We start from the raw sequence: 15,249 nt of genomic DNA, 5'->3' as shown, positions 1-15,249 counted from the left end.
GCATTAAAATTCTGCCTTTCTTATTTTATTCGCATTTTTAATATTATGATCATGACCACTTCAAAATCACATTTATATATTAAAAACAGAAAAAAAACAGATATTTCATGCAAAAATACACAGCTAACATTATTTTATAGACCCCAGAAGTGACATTCCCCGTAACAGTAGTTTGCTAATGTCAGCTAACTAAATTAGCTAGCTAGGTGGCTAACTAGCTAGTTAATAGCTAACTAAATTAGCTATCTGATTATTAAGTAACTACATTAGTCAAAAAGCTAACGGCTGCTAACTTGCTCAGGAGACAGTGAGGAACAATAATGTGCATTTCGACAATCTCACTGTGAGCTTGCGCTTTTGCGGTTGTTGGTGACATTTCCAAAGAGCCAAACTGCATCATGTGTAACATAGCTAGCTAGACTGATAATTTATCTGCTAATTTGTTAGTGAAGTTTTTAATCGGTTGTAGCTGTAGAACGCAGATTTAGCAGCTAACACGTAGTCGTAGTTAACATAGCTGTGCTAGCAAAAGTAGCCGAAGTTAACCGCTAAATTTCTAGTGCAATAAGGGTACTAAGGCTAATTTCTGCAGTCCTACAGACATTGGACTAATGTTATATTTTTATTTGTGCTGGTAAAAAAAAATGTATTTAGGCGGCTGGTGGTCATTTGTGCCTCTTTTTGGCTGTTTTGCCCAAGAAAACATGAAAGGATACACTACTGTTAATAAATTAATCCTCTCATTGAATTAAAATAAGTATGACTTGAGATCAGCATTTTTTTTGTTTAGAATAAGTGGCAGAATGTGCAGGAAAGGGATAGAGTAACGCTGGCTCAATAAAGTCAGCATTTAGCTGACACTTTTATCCAAAGCAATTTACAGTTATGACTGAGTACAACTTGAGTAACTGAGGGTTAAGGGTCTTGCTCAGGGGCCCAACAGTGGCACCTTGGTAGTGGCAGGGCTTGAATCAGCAACCTTCCGATTACACATCAAGTACCTTAACCACTGAGCAATAGTAAAGCATTGTATTGTCAGTCCTCATGTTTTCTTAATGTTGTTCTCCACTTTTCTGTGATCAATACATCTGAACCACTTAATGTAGCTACAGATTACATTCAAAATATGAAATTTGCTTTTAGGAATACATTGTGGAATGTTGGTTTGAATTCTGCCACTTGATGATGTCAGGGAGTAACATGGTGGCTTTGTGGTTAGCATGTTTGCCGCTTAGGGTCTTGGGTTTGAGTCCCTATCCAGTTGGAGTGTTCATGTTCTGGCTGTGTGGGTTTCTTCTAGGGGTCTCTGGTTTCCTCTTATATTCTAAATTGTCCTGGGGGAATGCATGGCCAGTGATAGTTGGTGCTCTGTCCTGGTCTTAAGACACTCTCACATTCATGGACCCTCATCCCTCACTTTCTTCTCCCCATTCACTCCTTAACTTTAGCACTCACTATTCATACAGATTAGCTATATCAACCATGTTGTAAGACCCATATCTTTATTTAGATTTATTAATATAACTTATTCCAGGGCAATATATCTATTAACCTATTTGGTGGACTACCACAAAAATTTGTGTGCAATTTTTTCTCCTCAGTAGATGGAGCTTCTCAATTTTGATGACTTATAATGTTTCCTCAGACACCAACCTCAGGTCAAAATGTACAGTCCCCACTCTCTGACCACATGTATTCCTCTGACATGTTCTCAGCCAGTGGGACAGCAGCAGAAGAGGAATAACTTGGATTAAGCCATTGGCCACTTTAAAATAAACACATTTCACATAATGCCTAAGTAGTCAAGTATAATCACTTGAAAGAAATACAAAAATGGCTGTTCCAGTAAGCACTTTTGTTCTGTCAAATGGCAGAGTTGATATTACTGACCAGTTGAATTTTTTTGATGTATGTTTTTCCTTTTCAGCAAGCACATCTGAAAAGATTAGGTGATGTTGAATAAGTGGACATGACTAAAAAAATCAATGACTTTAAGTATTAAGTACTCTTGAATGTGCACCCTTTGTACAAATTGTCCCTCATCAACAGTAAATATTTTTGGAGATTGTACTTCGGTTACATTTGTTATTGTTTAACCAAAATATTCAGTTCAGTACTTTAAAATTAAATATGTTTGTGTTTTTCTGTGATGATGGCAGCACAGAGGGAGCAAGAGGCAAGGTTGCCAGAAAGTGTTCGTTATTCTCCATGGGTGAAGGCACAAATGTCTGGCAACAAAATTGAAGACCAAAACACAAATGCTTGGCTTGGCTTGGCAATTCTTTACACAGTAATCCATTAATGCACAGCGTCCTCCCTACCGACCTCTGGGTTGAAATAGGTGACGGGAGAGACAAAGAACAGGTGCACCGGGTTAGTAGGCTGGTGATTGGGAATGGGGTAGGTGTTTACAATGGATCTCAGGATGAGTGGGCATGGTTCCCCTGCGGAGAGGCCGACCCTCTGTGACACTTTCAGAACTCTCTCAAATGCCATAATGTCTAAGATAAGTTTAAAGGACAGATGTGGGAAGCTGCCATTTTCCCAGTGGTTAAGGTATTTGAAAAGTGTCATGGAATGCTCCCCTTCCCACTGTTCATGTGGTACAGTCCACCACGAGCAGTGGGAGTTCACCATCTCATTTGTAATCACAGCTATGTGATACAGCATCACATATCCTCCAGGCTCCTCCTCATTTCCCCTAATATCAAATACACAAATTTAAAGACCCAATTTGGTAAGTGGTGACACGACGTCCTGCGACTGCGCCTGCCTTAAGTTGTCCTGTACTTTAGCCATGATCTTACCCGTCAGTGGCTGTCCAGCCTACCTTTGGACTTGCACCATAACTTCCAGTCGATCTGGAGGAAGCAGGAGCTGACATCATATGGCTGGCATAGCAAGGTATGATAGTTAAGCATTACATGAAAGCTCAACCCAGAGCCCATCCGCTGTCATTGTCAGCCTCTTGTCATACACCACCCCAAAATGGTGTGTTATAACAGTCCAAACAGCCCCAACACCAAATTGAAGTGACTGAAGCCCTGTAAAAATTCTGGTAATGAATTAGAAAATACATCAAATTATCAAAACAGGCAGAGGAGGGGAGTAGCAGGCCAAGCCACATGAGGACCAAATGTCTGAAATAAATACCTGAATAACTGAAACAACACGTCACGTCTCATCAGTTGAATGAGACAACTCCCACAGAATGCTAGAAAAACAATTCCTACCACTATGCTAGTTAAGACAGACATAATTATACCCTTCCATTTTCCATACAAGCTATCAAACCATCCAGTGAGACTTGTATCGATCCCAGAGTTCCTGGCAACTTCATGTCGAGTTTGGACAGTACTATAGTAACAGAACCATTCGGGGCTGTGTTATTTCGATGAATGTACAGGAGGATTCAAGAAACAGAAGACAAACACCTCCCTATTATGCTAATAACATATCCAAAGCCATATGATTTTACCAGGTCATTAGTGAAGTGGCCTCTGATTTCTCTGCTATGGCTGTTAGTGCATCATGAGTGTAATTAATAAAACACTGCTGGTTATAATGTGTGTAATTTATCCAATCTACATTTTTATTTATTGTAACCCACCAGAAAAGTGCTGATTTAAATTCTGCTGCAATTTAATCCCTGGCTAGGAACTCCAATAGCATCAAGGTATATTTGTCATCGAAACTTCCTGGTACTACAGCACGTTTTTCAATGTGATGATGTATTTGTTGAGCATAATGATGAGTTTCCATTAATGCTTTTTCCGGTACTGGAAACATAGACAATGGCACTATTAGCATAACTCGGGCACATAAGCCTATCCATTTGGCTGCTAGGGTTACATATAATCTCTTATGTCCACATACCCAATAAACATTAGGAACCACTACACTGTTCCAATAATTGGTGATTTGGGCATGACTAGTACATAATTTTGCAAGTTGCACTATCAAAATAAAAGGAGGTACCATTTATACCATACACACGGGTAGGGACGTGGTCTGAAATCCAAATCTTTTCATGCTTCCCTGAAAAATTTCCCATTTTCGGACCTGTTCCTCCTGTACTATAAAAACAATCTGGAAATAATGTAGTGCTTAGCCACTCTGCCTGTATATCAGTTTTATTACCTCCTACAATGTATAAAATATAGCTAGGTTAAGTCAGCGCTAGCTTGCAGCTAGAACAAAAAACGCTGATTAACTTGTGCCTCATAGCACGCAGCTGAGTTAAAATTAAACACAATGAAATCAAATTAAATTGACCCACATGCAATAATTTCAGCAACCACATTTAATTTCAGAGTGGTCAGGTAGTCAGTCTATACAAAAGAGGCTATTGTTAGAAATTCTGCACATATGATTCGCTTAGCTTCACATCTCAGTTTGCTTATAAATTCTAAGATAACGTATCCACGTTCGTAATAACGTGTTGAATTCTGCCAAAAATGGTGAGACTGAGCTTAATAAATAATAAGATAAACTTTGGGACACAACTGGGAGATGAACCTACCCACAGCAGCTATGTCTCACTCTGCTTTATATAGGGGGCTGTAGACTTTCTGACCAGCAGGTGGTGCTGAACCCATTTTGCAGGCATTTCACAACTATCATTTTTAACATTGTTACATCATCTTAGGAAGTCTCTGCGCTACATATTCAAAATACGCACACTAGGAAGTTGAAATGACTTCCTCTTTGGTGAAAATCTTGTTAAAGAACCTTTTTTTTCTACTGCTTTTTTGTAAGTTTAAATTTGGTTTGTTCAGGGTTGCATGATTTATAATATTTTTACTGTTTGGAACAGCTAAAGTTTATAATATTACAAGTTGGAATATTTTCTTCAAACCTATGTGGTACCAGCTCAAAGTTAATAGAAGAATGTATGGCTTTGCTCTGTTTGTTATATATGTGCATGTCTACAGTGGGGATGTTTTTTGTTCAATCCTTTGTTGTGTGGTCTGACTGGAAGCATCTAAGGACTACAGTGACCCAAGGCAATGGCTTGCTGTATAGCTTCAGAATGACAAGGCTGTCTTGGGATATACAGTATCCTAATTAACCACAAACCCCTTTACTTGTGTGACTCATGCCAACTTCAAAGACCTTGTTCACCCATTTGGCTGTTATCCCTGCAGTCCTTCATCTATCTGACCAACATCTCTGGTAACTAAAACAATGCTGGATTGTAGTGAGAACTGTCTAGTTAAACCATCAAGCACTGCCTTGACATGTGCAGAGACTGGTTTCAGAGACAGAGAAGCTTTTATATATTTTGTGCATAATAGATGGGTGTGGGTGTGTAACGTATTTCTGCATCTGCATGTTTTGATAAGCCCTTTTATAATAACACTTTTGGCCAAAATGGGGCAAGAAAGGTTATAAATGATTAACATTTATTTTGCTTTGCATTCAAGGTACAAGCAATCTTTCCTTCAACCCACTTTGTGAAGGACAATCTGACTGTTTTACCTGATGAGTTCCGGAAATGGTGAAGACATTAACAAAGCCTCTTTGATTTCAGTATGGGTTACACTGCAGCATGTGTTTAGTATGTAGTAAGTGGTGATCGCTATCTAGTAGCTTGTGATGCTACACCACCTCGTGGTCTTTGTGTCCATCTTACTGTTACAGTCATTTAATCACATTGGTCAAATTTACACAATGTTGTATTTTACAACATAGTCACCATATCCAATGACTATCTTTGTATTTAAATTAACTTACCCATTTTACACATATTACTATAGCATGGTCAAGTCCAAACTTTTTTAAAGGAAGTAGTTTATCTGGACAAACTGCCAAGTCACTTATAAATGATCTTAGAATAATGGTATCTGTGAAGCACTGTCACCAGTCAATAAAGATATAATTGCCCCCATTTTAAGCCCATTAGTGATTTAGTTTTCAAACTATTGTACTGCTTCCCATTATTCTAACATTCTAGATCTTTAAAATACATTTTATACTGGACAAAACTGTGCAAACAATTCCAATCAGTTATAAACAATAACAGACACTATCTTAATAGCTGCCACATAGCCTGCCATATAGTCAAATGAATAAATTGAGAAATGGGCTGAGAAACCACAGTGTGTGGTGCTGATGTATTAACTCATGATTCTTGCTTTATAGTACACATCTTGAGCCATAGGTCAAATACATTTATCAATTACTAAAATTAAATTATGTTTATTGGAATGCTTTTAAAATATACATAAGTAATATAATGTTCATGAAGTCATGGTTTGCAATTGTTTTTGTGTCACAGAAAAATGGCCCGTCACGTGCAACCTTGACTCACTCTAGCTGCTACAGAAACAAAATCTTTAACAGTCTATTCTAATAGCCCTATTGTGGGGGGAAAAACTCTTCAGGCAAGATGATTTTGCATGTAGCTATTTAATACAAGCATGCAGGGGCCCCCTCTCAACTCAAGGCCCCAGATTGTGCTCTTTATATGCACACTGTCAAAGTAGTGATTAAGGGAACAAGATTAGTTGCATATTATCAACCTTGAGATCAAAGATACAAAGGATTTCATTAATTGTATTAACTTTCAATGGCTTTCTTTTAAACAGACCCTGTGGAGTCAAATAAGATGTCCTAAGAAGATGAAAGATTCTGGTGAGCTCCATATTTCCAAAAAAAAGTTAGATCTCAGTGTTCTTGCATCACTGCTTGGCCAGGAGCTCTTTGAAGTTTAGAACATAGTCTGTCCTAAATGACTTATGTGTACTGCACTGTCGTTAATGATGAATATATCTTGCAGTTGGATTGGAATGGGTAAGATGTTATCAAGCATAATTATATATTCCAAAAATTAGCCTCTGTTAGCCTCACAGATGTACTATATCTGTAGCTTTTAACAGCAGGCTACGCTTCACACCACGTCTCTTCTGCCCTCAGGCGGTTGGCAGAGGAGATGCCTAACCTGCAGGAGTACCTGGAGAAAGAGGACATCGAAAAGAAGCTTCTGAGCCAAACCAATGAGGAGCTGCCCTGTAAATAAAATATAAATATCTGTATAATATGTAAATAAAAGGAAGAAGTGGTTGTGTAGTGTAGTCGTTTGATTATAAATAATCTCATAATAATCTTATCTACAAATTCTGCAGGAGTACCTGGAGAAAGAGGACATCGAAAAGAAGCTTCTGAGCCAAACCAATGAGGAGCTGCCCTGTAAATAAAATATAAATATCTGTATAATATGTAAATAAAAGGAAGATGTGGTTGTATAGTGTAGTCATTTGATTATAAATAATCTCATAATAATCTTATCCACAAATTCTTATACATTTACATAGTAACATTCACTCATATACTCAAATTCCATATGATGCATGGAAAACGTCCACCTCATCTATTTTATAGTTTTTTCCTGATCAATAATACAAAAAAAAGAAAAAAAAAGAAAAAAAGATGAACAGCACCCTCTAGCGATGAACCTCAATTATTTCAAGATAACTGTAAAACATGGCTAGGTTAAGTCGGCGTTAGAACAAGAAATGCTCAGATTAACTTGTGTCTCATGGCACGCAGCTGAGTTTAAAATTAAACACAATGAAATCAAATTAAATTGACCCAGCTGCAACAGGCTCAGCAACCACATTTAATTTCGCTGATTGGTCAGTTAGCCAGGCTATACAAAACAGGCTATTGTTAGAAATTCTGCACATGTGCTTCGCTTAGCTTCACATCTCACACTGCTTATAATTATAAGATCCACGTTCGTAATAACGTGGTGAAATCTGCCAAAAATGGTGAGACTCAGCATAATAAATAATAAGACAATCTGAGCACTTAGTCCACATATTTCTAAATGAGAAGAAAAAGTTCCTCCAAACAATATAAAGCACACAATTCTATATGGGAAAACAGTTACGTTTGTCATTAAGAGAAGCACTACTCATTACACAAATGTCAATAACCGTCCTAATATTAATGGTTCAACAGTCTTCCTCTGTCTATTATACGCACTGTACACATGTTAAATATCTGCCTTGAAATGACAATGAAATGGCTTCCGGGCGCACTGAAAATTGTTATATACACACAGACACCCCCATACCAACATAAGCATAGTGCAACTCTTTGTTTACGCACCAGAGATTGAGTGGGCAAGTGCGTGTATGTGCAAGTTTAAATTATTATACACAAATGTAAGTAGTAGGCTATTTATGTGAAAATGTTTCATATGTATGTACAAGTAGTGTTTCCCTGATTTCTCCCTAAATGGCCCCTCATAGTTCAGCAGTAATGAGGCTAGTTAGATTTTGCTCAGAATTAAGTACACTTTGGGATGTTATATGTATCACAGTCTCCGGTGAGCCGTACATGGTTGATCAATCCAGGTTGAGGTAGAGTCACTGCATTAATGACACGTCTGTTTGCATTGCCAGTTGTTGCTATGAAATTAGGAAATTCAAAGAAAAACAACTCATCTACACTCTTGGAACTTTAGAACCCCATATGTCCTGTGGCCCAATGTCACACGTGAGAGGAATGTCATGAACACCTTTACAGATCAGTCTGTGGAAAGACACTGAAGAGGACAGAGGAAAAATGAGGCATGTGTGCTGCACGCATCGAGGACGAATACACAGACACAAAGGATGTGGAGGGTAAATGTAAATATAATGCCACTCACACCTGTGGTTGCTGGTGCTGCCCCTCATACCTGTGGTTAAAATTCCTTTTTTGTCTTTAGCGCTGCATTGTCGCCTCTATCTCCCAATAATTCATACTCGAGGCTTTAGAAATCTAAGTTTTTGGGGGGTATATGCCATTTCCTGTTATTTGTGCAGAATAAACACACTTTCACTTTGGAATCCACAAAGTTTTATAAATGAGGTCCCTGAATAACATCAATCTATTTCTACACTATATGGCTTGCTAATTTCATATGTCTGTGTGTCTTTCTGTTTGTCTCTCTCTCTCTCTCTGTGTGTGTGTGTGTGTGTGTGTGTGTGTGTGTGTGTGTGTGTGTGTGTGTGTGTGTTATACCAGCCCATAGAGGAGGACATGAGTCTGAAAGTGGCGCTGGAGATGAAGAACCAGGAGATCAAAGATCAGCACGATCTTTTGGTAAAACTATATACTCTGTATGTAGTACCTGGTTTAACACTATATCCTCTGTATATATACTATATACTGTTTATGTAGTACCTGGTTTAACACTATACCCTCAGCTTACTCTAGTCTGCAGATGTAAAGAAATTAAACAGAATGTGTATCTGTGTATATGTGCGCACCTGTATGTGTCTGGTTGTAGTATTATTTAAAGGGTCAAACTGCGTGAAGTGTGCCCAGGCCCAGAGCTCCTTTGCTGGGCATGACTGTGTGACCTGGTGGGCCTGGAAGTCTGGTTGTAGTATGATTTAAAGGGTCAAATGGTCTCCATTGTGTGTCCAGGTTTAAGCCTACTTTGCTGGGCATGTGATTTAGAGAGCGTTGGAAGTCTGGATCCTGTATTATTTAAAGGCTCAAATCACAAGAAAGTGTGCCCAGGGACGAAGCCACTTTGCCCTGCATGGTCGATGTGACACGGTGGGCCTGGAAGTATGGTTTCCCCCCATCTATCCATTCACTTGAAGGGGGTCAAAGTGCCCGAATTGTGCCCAGGCACGGAGCTAGGTCGCCGGTCATCAGCACGTGCGCACTTAGACCCTTGAAAACGTGAGCCCCAGGGGCCGCGCGGCATCGAATGTGCACGGCCTTCGAGCTACCGACTGGCCACGAGAGCTGGACCCATCGGGTACGGAAGCCTTTCCGTCACGTGCTCGTTTTCCACTCCAGCCTGCGAATTTAAAACCGACGCGCATTTTATTCTTTTCCCCTTTTATCCTTTCATATCTCTCCGCTACTTTGGAGAAGAGAGACCTCTGTATATATACTATATACTGTTTATGTAGTACCTGGTTTAACACTATACCCTCAGCTTACTCTAGTCTGCAGATGTAAATAAATTAAACAGAATGTGTATCTGTGTATATGTGCGCACCTGTATGTGTCTGGTTGTAGTATTATTTAAAGGGTCAAACTGCGTGAAGTGTGCCCAGGCCCAGAGCTGCTTTGATGGGCATGATTCTGTGACCGCTTGGGCCTTGAAATGTGGTGCTTTGAATGATTTAAAGAGTGAAACGGTCTGAAGTATGCCCATGTTTAAAGCAACCTTGCTGGGCATGACTGTGTGACCTCTTGTGCCTGGAAGTCTGGTTGTAGTATTATTTAAAGGGTCAAACTGTGCCCTGTAAACCGCACTGTGCCCTTCTGCGAAGAGCAAAGATGGTAAGGAAATCTCACAATTAATATCGCGATATGTCATCAGCTTGGCAAATGTCACATCCGGGTCACCCCAACACCATCTCAGCCTGCAGATGGCGTAAGTTTACACGACGGATTCTTTTATTCTCTTCAACGACAAAACTCAGGTCTATACACCAAAAATATGGCTGATTAAAATGCACGTAAATTAAATTTAGGGTCAATAAAATGCATATGAATTGACGTTTTGACTGATAAGTAGTTTTATTTGACTCAAGTTTAATCAACTTATCTTTCAACTTTATCCATTTTTATTACTTGCCTTATTTATCGTTTATTTGAAGTTTGCGGGCGCAACGTTCTGATTGACATTTTTGCCTCGAGAGGCGGAAGTAACGAAAATTGCTTGGGTTAAACCATTGATTAATTAATGAATGTTATTGGATAAACAAGGCAACTGAAACAGTTACTAATGTTAAGTGATAAAAGAGTCCGGTAACACAAACGGCTTGAGTTAAACGTTAAATGACGTGACACAAAGTTATTCGAATTATTTAATTATATACCACTGTAGTATTTAGTTCACATGCATTTGTTGTTTACACCCTCATAGAAACTCCCCTGGTCATGAATGATCAAACTTGATATTTGATTTTTAAAAATATATCAAATCAAGACTGTTTTAATCCTTTCTTTTCCAGATAACTATCACTTACATTTTCAATTCACAAGCATTTTTTCATGACCAGCTTAAATTTTCATGGATTTTTATCAGCTTCGATTTCATCATTTAGAATTTGCTAGTTCCTCCACTCATGTGCCTGAAATGTTACTAAACCGTGTTGTAAATTAGTAGATTCATTCCTGTTTGAGGAATTCTGGCTTGTGTTTATTGTCTGTGGGCAGAAAGGCTTTCCTAGATGCCAACTGGCAAAATGTTCCAAGATTTCTAAGAAATTATTGAACTTCCCTAAAAAAAACACACACAAAAAAAACAAATAAGTAAGCTGAGAGAACTAAAACGAAAGCTATAAATACAACTTGACAGTTTTCAGCAGCAGGCGAATTTGTACGGTTACTGAGCTGCCAGCTAGCTAGCTAGCTAGCTACCGGAAGCACTTTTAACAGTGCAAAGTCAGTAGCTAGCTAGCTAGCTACCTTTGCACTGTTAAAAGTGCTTCCGGTAGCTAGCTAGCTAGCTAGGTAGCTTGATAATGGCTTTGCACTGTTAACCGTGCAGCCGGTAACTAGCTGTATCTACTGGTTTAAATGCTTGCGGTTTAAATGCTTGGTGGACATTTGATTGTATGGTTTACTGAGCTGAAAGCTAGCTAGCTACTTTACTGGGTATGATTCTGTGACCTCCTGGGCTTGGAGGTCTGTTTCTAGTTTTGGTTAAAGGGTCAAACTGCATGGTCTGCCCAGGCCCAGAGCTCCTTTGCTGGGCATGACTGTGTGACCTCTTGTGCCTGGAAGTCTGGTTGTAGTATTATTTAAAGGGTCAAACTGCATGAAGTGTGCCCAGGCCCAGAGCTACTTTGCTGGGCATGACTGTGTGACCTCTTGTGCCTGGAAGTCTGGTTGTAGTATAATTTAAAGGGTCAAACTGCATGAAGTGTGCCCAGGCCCAGAGCTACTTTGCTGGGCATGATTCTGTGACCTCTTGGGCCTTGAAATGTGGTGCTTTGAACGATTTAAAGAGTGAAACGGTCTGAAGTGTGCCCACGTTTAAAGCAACCTTGCTGGGCATGACTGTGTGACCTCTTGTGCCTGGAAGTCTGGTTGTAGTATTATTTAAAGGGTCAAACTGCATGGTCTGCCCAGGCCCAGAGCTCCTTTGCTGGGCATGACTGTGTGACCTGGTGGGCCTGGAAGTCTGGTTGTAGTATGATTTAAAGGGTCAAATGGTCTCCATTGTGTGTCTAGGTTTAAGCCTACTTTGCTGGGCATGTGATTTAGAGAGCGTTGGAAGTCTGGATCCTGTATTATTTAAAGGCTCAAATCACAAGAAAGTGTGCCCAGGGACGAAGCCACTTTGCCCTGCATGGTCGATGTGACACGGTGGGCCTGGAAGTATGGATTCCCCCCATCTATCCATTCACTTGAAGGGGGTCAAAGTGCCCGAATTGTGCCCAGGCACGGAGCTAGGTCGCCGGTCATCAGCACGTGCGCACTTAGACCCTTGAAAACATGAGCCCCAGGGGCCGCGCGGCAACGAATGTGCACGGCCTTCGAGCTACCGACTGGCCACGAGAGCTGGACCCATCGGGTACGGAAGCCTTTCCGTCACGTGCTCGTTTTCCACGCCTTCAGCGCAGGTAGCCTGCGAATTTAAAACCGACGCGCATTTTATTCTTTTCCCCTTTTATCCTTTCATATTTCTCCGCTACCTTGGAGAAGAGAAAATTCCTTTTTTGTCTTTAGCGCTGCATTGTCGCCTCTATCTCCCAATAATTCATACTCGAGGCTTCAGAAATCTAAGTTTTTGGGGGGTATATGCCATTTCCTGTTATTTGTGCAGAATACACACACTTTCACTTTGGAATCCACAAAGTTTTATAAATGAGGTCCCTGAATAACATCAATCTATTTCTACACAATATGGCTTGCTAATTTCATATGTCTGTGTGTCTTTCTGTTTGTCTCTCTCTCTGTGTGTGTGTGTGTGTGTGTGTGTGTGTGTGTGTGTGTGTGTGTGTGTGATACCAGCCCATAGAGCAGGACATGAGTCTGAAAGTGGCGCTGGAGATGAAGAACCAGGAGATCAAAGATCAGCACGATCTTTTGGTAAAACTATATACTCTGTATGTAGTACCTGGTTTAACACTATATCCTCTGTATATATACTATATACTGTTTATGTAGTACCTGGTTTAACACTATACCCTCAGCTTACTCTAGTCTGCAGATGTAAAGAAATTAAACAGAATGTGTATCTGTGTATATGTGCGCACCTGTATGTGTCTGGTTGTAGTATTATTTAAAGGGTCAAACTGCGTGAAGTGTGCCCAGGCCCAGAGCTCCTTTGCTGGGCATGACTGTGTGACCTGGTGGGCCTGGAAGTCTGGTTGTAGTATGATTTAAAGGGTCAAATGGTCTCCATTGTGTGTCCAGGTTTAAGGCTACTTTGCTGGGCATGTGATTTAGAGAGCGTTGGAAGTCTGGATCCTGTATTATTTAAAGGCTCAAATCACAAGAAAGTGTGCCCAGGGACGAAGCCACTTTGCCCTGCATGGTCGATGTGACACGGTGGGCCTGGAAGTATGGTTTCCCCCCATCTATCCATTCACTTGAAGGGGGTCAAAGTGCCCGAATTGTGCCCAGGCACGGAGCTAGGTCGCCGGTCATCAGCACGTGCGCACTTAGACCCTTGAAAACGTGAGCCCCAGGGGCCGCGCGGCATCGAATGTGCACGGCCTTCGAGCTACCGACTGGCCACGAGAGCTGGACCCATCGGGTACGGAAGCTTTTCCGTCACGTGCTCGTTTTCCACTCCAGCCTGCGAATTTAAAACCGACGCGCATTTTATTCTTTTCCCCTTTTATCCTTTCATATCTCTCCGCTACTTTGGAGAAGAGAGACCTCTGTATATATACTATATACTGTTTATGTAGTACCTGGTTTAACACTATACCCTCAGCTTACTCTAGTCTGCAGATGTGAAGAAATTAAACAGAATGTGTATCTGTGTATATGTGCGCACCTGTATGTGTGTGTGTGTGTGTGTGTGTGTGTGTGTGTGTGTGTGTGTGTGTGTGTGTGTGTGTGTGTGTGTGTGTTATACCAGCCCATAGAGCAGGACATGAGTCTGAAAGTGGCGCTGGAGATGAAGAACCAGGAGATCAAAGATCAGCACGATCTTTTGGTAAAACTATATACTCTGTATGTAGTACCTGGTTTAACACTATATCCTCTGTATATATACTATATACTGTTTATGTAGTACCTGGTTTAACACTATACCCTCAGCTTACTCTAGTCTGCAGATGTAAATAAATTAAACAGAATGTGTATCTGTGTATATGTGCGCACCTGTATGTGTCTGGTTGTAGTATTATTTAAAGGGTCAAACTGCGTGAAGTGTGCCCAGGCCCAGAGCTGCTTTGATGGGCATGATTCTGTGACCTCTTGGGCCTTGAAATGTGGTGCTTTGAATGATTTAAAGAGTGAAACGGTCTGAAGTATGCCCATGTTTAAAGCAACCTTGCTGGGCATGACTGTGTGACCTCTTGTGCCTGGAAGTCTGGTTGTAGTATTATTTAAAGGGTCAAACTGTGCCCTGTAAACCGCACTGTGCCCTTCTGCGAAGAGCAAAGATGGTAAGGAAATCTCACAATTAATATCGCGATATGTCATCAGCTTGGCAAATGTCACATCCGGGTCACCCCAACACCATCTCAGCCTGCAGATGGCGTAAGTTTACACGACGGATTCTTTTATTCTCTTCAACGACAAAACTCAGGTCTATACACCAAAAATATGGCTGATTAAAATGCACGTAAATTAAATTTAGGGTCAATAAAATGCATATGAATTGACGTTTTGACTGATAAGTAGTTTTATTTGACTCAAGTTTAATCAACTTATCTTTCAACTTTATCCATTTTTATTACTTGCCTTATTTATCGTTTATTTGAAGTTTGCGGGCGCAACGTTCTGATTGACATTTTTGCCTCGAGAGGCGGAAGTAACGAAAATTGCTTGGGTTAAACCATTGATTAATTAATGAATGTTATTGGATAAACAAGGCAACTAAAACAGTTACTAATGTTAAGTGATAAAAGAGTCCGGTAACACAAACGGCTTGAGCCAAACGTTAAATGACGTGACACAAAGTTATTCCAATTATTTAATTATATACCACTGTAGTATTTAGTTCACATGCATTTGTTGTTTACACCCTCATAGAAACTCCCTTGGTCATGAATGATCAAACTTGATATTTGATTTTTAAAAATATATCAAATCAAGACT

General features: G+C 40.2%; 1 long non-coding RNA gene across 1 annotated transcript; it reads left to right on the top strand.

Annotated features, from left to right (window-relative positions):
• The first annotated feature begins 5,432 nt into the window (after positions 1-5,432).
• Positions 5,433-7,006, top strand: LOC118240702. Its single transcript, XR_004775571.1, has 3 exons — positions 5,433-5,500; positions 6,591-6,636; positions 6,919-7,006. It is a non-coding gene; the product is annotated as an uncharacterized LOC118240702 (long non-coding RNA).
• Positions 7,007-15,249: the final 8,243 nt, after the last annotated feature.

The sequence above is a fragment of the Electrophorus electricus genome, chromosome 24, assembly GCF_013358815.1.
Source record: "Electrophorus electricus isolate fEleEle1 chromosome 24, fEleEle1.pri, whole genome shotgun sequence".
NCBI classification, from domain to species: Eukaryota; Metazoa; Chordata; class Actinopteri; order Gymnotiformes; family Gymnotidae; genus Electrophorus; species Electrophorus electricus.
This window is presented reverse-complemented; position numbering and strand designations above follow the sequence as displayed.